Source organism: Malus domestica, chromosome 08, assembly GCF_042453785.1.
Source record: "Malus domestica chromosome 08, GDT2T_hap1".
NCBI classification, from domain to species: domain Eukaryota; kingdom Viridiplantae; phylum Streptophyta; class Magnoliopsida; order Rosales; family Rosaceae; genus Malus; species Malus domestica.
Window position 1 is genome coordinate 5,072,405 of NC_091668.1, and position 6,000 is coordinate 5,078,404.

Consider the following 6,000-nt stretch of genomic DNA (forward strand, 5'->3'; position numbering starts at 1 on the left):
TGGGACAACAGATATGGGTCTCTTCTACTCAGACAAGCCCACAAATGAACAAATCCTTGTTGGATACGCAGATGCTGGTTTTCTCTCCGATCCGCATAAAGCCCGCTCACAAAATGGATATGTGTTCACTAATGGAGATACTGCAATTTCATGGCGATCAACAAAGCAAACGCTAGTTGCAACATCTTCCAATCATTCGGAAATAATTGCTTTACATGAAGCAAGTCGTGAATGTTCTTGGTTAAGATCAATGATCCATCACATCCGGAATTCATGTGGTCTACCTTCAAAGACAAACACTCCAACTGTCATCCATGAAGATAATGCAGCCTGTGTCGCCCAAATGAAGGAAGGATTTATCAAAGGTGATAAGACTAAACACATATCTCCCAGATTTTTCAGCGCACATGAGCTTCAGAAGGCTAAAGTTCTTGAAGTCAGACAAATCCGTTCCAATGAAAATTTAGCAGACTTGTTCACCAAATCTCTACCAAAGTGCACATTTCAGAAGTTGGTACAGGGAATCGGATTACGTCGGCTTACAGATTTGAAAAATGCGGAATCAGGGGGAGATACAATTCAGGGGGAGCATCCATGATACATGCATGTTGTACTCTTTTTCCTTCGCTTAGGATTTTTCCCACTGGGTTTTTCCTATCAAGGTTTTAACGAGGCAACCTAAGCATGCTCAACACCATCCGGGTAAAGTTGTACTCTTTTTCCTTCGCTATGGTTTTTTCCCACAGGGTTTTTCCAAGCAAGGTTTTAATGAGGCAACTGATGTTGATATGTGGGCATCCAAGGGGGAGTGTTGTAAATGATGGGTATGTTTGCCCACATGTGTATAGTAATGTGTATAGTAAAGTATCACATGTGTACTATATACTCATAAGCTAAATAGTAATGTTTTGTAATTTTCCATTGAAGTAGCTCTATAAATAGAGCAATTCAATTGTGCAAAGAAGAGTGAATGAGAAGAAGAAAGAAAAGAGAAATATATCTAATAGCAATAATATACATTACTTCCTCTGCAACAGCTTGTGTCGGTATATTACTCTGCAACTGCTTCGTTCCTTCACCGAGTAAAGGTTATCTCTCTATAAATTTTGCCTATTTATAACAGAAAATGGATTTAAATCCTTGAGGACCACACCCACATTAAACCTATCTCCCACTACAGACCAACACGGCAACACCCCCACCACCAAGTCTCTCCGCGTCACGGCGGCTCCCGAGATAGAGGTAATGCAAGGAGGAGGAATCCGGTCAGGCTCCATGGAAGTCGATTGGTTCTGATTCTCTTGCTTCTGGAGCTTCTGGCTCGAGTTCGAACGCCGAGAGAGGACGGCGGCGAATTGGAAACCCCACTACACCTAACTCGCCGGCAATTTCGATTTCTCCGTCTCTCCGCCCCGTAGGAATTTGGATAGAGAGGAGAGAGAGGGACTGGAACGGTGACGAAAGAGAAGCAGGGCGAGGTGAGAGAGAGAGAGAGATGAATGGTGGGCTAGCTTCTATTTTTTCCGACAGGTGGACGCAAGTGGGCCACCACTTTTACTTCTTGTCCGCAGGTTGACCGGTTTCATTATTTTCAATCTTCAAACTTATTAACAACCGTCAGATTTACATATTTTTCATCTTGACCGTCCGTACTTCGTACCTCGAAAAGCTACGGAACATGGAAAAAATTTCCATGACGTTTGACCAAATTTTACCAAAAAAGACAAAAAAAGGTTAAAAAGCAGTTGATTCTCTGATTGTAGACCTATCCGCAGGAGATCGTATCCTACGGTAATTACAATACGAGGTCCAGGGTGTTTCAGCAGGAGCCACTACGTCACTGACCTGGGCAGTCAACATATCCACATCCCACTAAATGCGAGTGCACACCACGCCCCAATCACAGCCAACTAGTTGGGCCGTCACTGCACTTCGTGAGAAATTTTTTTGTTTGTTTCCGAAATGATGACAAAGATAATATGTCATATTTCTAAATTATAATAAAATTATAAATGCCATCAGAAAGGATTTGTGTTTTCCTTTTTCCTACATAATTTGTTCATGTTTATTATCGGTGTGTGGCCTCAATTATGGATGTATGCTTGTTTGTGAGCCTAATCAGCAGTGCAAGCTCCTCTGCGTGCTAAGACATAAGTATACGCTATATCAGGGGGACCCAGGTGGAAGTGTATACTGCCAGAACCTTCAGTTCGTGAGTGGTCAAGGGGTTGTTTGCATGGATGCTGCTGGAGAGGTTCATCGTTTGCCCTTGTCCTGCTTTGGGACACCTCATATGGGACATGCTGCATCTCGATACGTTGCAAGAGCTGATTCACCAAGGTCGTCTGCTGCATGAGGGCACTCATCAATTATACGACTTGTTGGGTGAAGTGTTGTTCGCCATGTGGGATGGAAGAGCTTTGACGTTATACATCTCCTTGAATGGTGGAATTGTAATGGAATTCAAGCGCGAGATTAAAGCTGGGATATGTCAAATATGTGAAAAAAACGGGTGAAAAATACCCCCGATTCAATCATCGGTTCAGAAATATGAAGCCGGGACAATTAAACTGGTCTTGGGCCGATTTGGGTAGCTAGGTGAGCCACAAGAGTAGGCGGACCGCGGGCACGGGCTGCATCTCAGGTGTGGATGGGGCCGCAAAGGCGCATGGGTCCTGTCCTGGGCCCTTATTCATCTTGGCACGGTTTAGGCTTGTGTGACGTTCATGGCCTGCAAGGTCTTAGGCTAGTTGTTCTACAGCAGCTTGCTAAGGCGCTGCCCTGTGGGCTTGTCGCTTTGTAGTTACTCGATGAGTTGCTACTCCGTGGGCTGCAGCTGTTGTTGCTTCGTAGCCTAGCTGTCATGGAGATGTCCCACTTTCCACTGCCACGACAGTTGTTGTGGCTGCCATGGTGGTGGTGCTCCGCGGTGGCAAGGTTACTCCTCTTATCGTGGTGAGTCTCGTGGATTGTCGTAGTGGGGCTACATCGTAATTTTCATCATTTGATCCAGATCCTTGAACGTAGGAATTTCCGTTCGTCGTGCTTTTTGAATTTCATTCCATTGTATTTTTCTCCTACGTTTATTCAAAGAATTAAAAAATTCTAGGAATAAGAACGTATGAAAAATTTACGTATGAAAGAGAAAAGATAAACTTTGAATGCGAAAGTCTTATTCAAGCGTGTGAATCAAACTCTTAATGAAAGCACCAATTTGTGGATGCAAATTTCCACTGTTTTCTCATTTGACAAAAATGCACCTGCAAAATAATAGCACCTAATATTATGGCTAAAAGCCTCACACGCCACGAAGAATAGAGGGCTTTAGGTGAATAATCTCCAATGCCAAAGTTAGAATTCTGGAAATAATGTGCTTAGGAGTTTATGGGTAGCAAATGACTTAGCATTTTAGTGGGCTAAGATGGGTATTTATAGGAGAATGGTCGAACCTTAGGGTGAGGAGTGACCGACCTTTTATGGTGTTGTTGACCCTAAAAACTATTAAGCCTGCGTGACGCGCATGCCAAGTAACTAATGAGTTAATTACGTCATTCGGTTGTATGCGGACGTGCCAACTAGTCAGCCGAGCTCGGCCAAAGAGTAAAATATGTTAATGTTGTGTTGGGTGCGCTACTGACTTCTGAATCTCGTGACTGCGGCCGAGGAAGGAACACGTCTCGGCCTTCAGGTTCTAGAGCATGAAGACAAGGTTGCTAGTTCTGCGAAGTTCAATATCAAATTCGGCTTTTGATGTGCCGAATGTAGTAACTTGTAACACTTCACTTCGCCGAGAAGGCTAATGAGATGACCTCTGCCAATAAGGATTCAAAAATCCTTCTCGACCGAGACTTTGATAGATAACCAGTCAGTCTCGACGCAGTGCTGTTTATCCAAATTGAAGGTACTCTGCGGTCGGTTGATACTACAACAACATTGTTGTTTATCCAAATTGAAGATGTTCGCCGGTTTCCTTCACAGTGTTGTTTATCCAAACTGAAGATGAGTCGGCAAAAAAGGGAAATAAAAATCTAAAGGTTGTTGAGAGGTTTCGCGTAGAGCGAGGATTTGCGCAAAACAGTTTATGTGTTGAGTTGGAGGTCCCCTTTGTGTTGCACGGTTTCTTGTATTTATAGGGATGAGTACACAGTTGATAAGTTTTGAAGCTCCACCATGCTGCTAAAATTCTTCCATCGTTCAAGCTTTCGGTCAAATCCTAATTGCTTTTGTATAATTCGCATGCATCTTGTGCCTATGCAAAGCCAAACATTATTTCATGATGAGACCACGAGTTTAATGAGACATATTTCTATCTCGAATGGACTCTGGGGTGATATTTGCTTGGCTGATGATGTTCAACTGCGACTTAAACTCTGTTTATACCATATTTAGGGTCTCGTATTTAGATTTCGTATAAATACCCAGGGGACTTAAATGTAATTATGTGATAAAGGAATAGGCAAATATGTAATAAGTGAGGAATCCTTATTCTATAAAATGACCCCTCACCCTCACAATTGAGGGAGACCAATTCCTAAGGCTCCTCACCCCCCCTAAGCTCTCACTCTCAGAGCTCTCTCTCTCCCTCAGAAATATAATCAGTGTGGACGTAGCCCAAATCTTGGGGTGAACCACGATACACCTTGTGTTATTTACATTACTTGCAGATTCACGGTCGGATTTATGTTGTTCCAAGACCACCGGTTTTGTGCATCAACAAACTCTATCAGGAAAACTGATCCGTTTGTCATCTATGACTTTTCAAACAAACTAAAAAGCCTATCTAGGAATCACATCATCACCAAAAGCCTAGATTTCCTAGACTTCATGTCTCATCCATCACCCAAAACCATCATCTTTATTGTTGCATTAACCCACACATGCATTCATCCATCCTCGCATGCATCATTGCTGTGCGTATCCCAATATCCCAAATGGTCAAATCAATGGGGATTTAGACAAATATTAGGTTAAATAATTTAATATATTACCAAGAGATAATATCATGATTAAAATCACAATATTATTTCTCAATAATAATCGAAAATTATTTCAACCTCTTTGTCATTCAATGGTCTAAAATTCTGTTCATTCAACGACATCGATTACTCAGGCCGATAGTGTAATTTTGGGTCCAAACATGTGTATTTGGGCGAATAATTGCAAGATATTATGTGAAATAATATCTTGCAATTAACATGACAATTATTCATAATTTAAATAGGAGGTTTTGGGAGTTACCCTTTGAATAAAATCAATAAAGGATTAACAAGGAGTGATGAGAGGAATTTGAATAAATTCCATATTGATTACATTTGACTCTTTCTTGATTGAGCTGTTATTGTCTGCTGCATGCACGTGGGGATTCCAGTGTGCCTCGAGGGTAATATCTTCCTTCTTGTCCAAAAATTCGGTGTGCCTCGAGGGTAATATCTTCCTTCTTGTCCAAAAATTCACTGTCACCTCCATAATATTTGAGATTATTTTTGGCTCCACATAGATGGTTCAGACCATTGAAATACAATACAAAGTGACATTCACAAAAATGTGTGTCAGAATTTGTGTAAACAAATGGTAGCTTTGATCGGCCCACGTACTAATCTTATATTTATTTGAATAAAAATATAAATAACAATAAATTTAGATCCTATCCGGAGGATCCTTACATCTTATTTGTTCATCGTACATCGTGTGATCATAAATTATTATAAATTTTTTTATTTAAAATTAAACACAAACAGTACCTAACAAAAACTAATCTCACAATATACAATGAACAGATAAACGCTAGGATCCTCACAAAGAAAATCCGTAAACAATCCTCTCCTAAGAACAATAATCCGTAATAACGAAAATAAGTTGCTTGCCTTTTGGGTATTAAAATCGTTAAAGCGTCATTAAAATGACAACTACACTGCCCCTCACCACAACGTGGAGCGTGTCACACTCCCACTCTCAAGCGCGTGACTCCGCCACTCATCCTGCAGCAGCAATCTGAAAAAT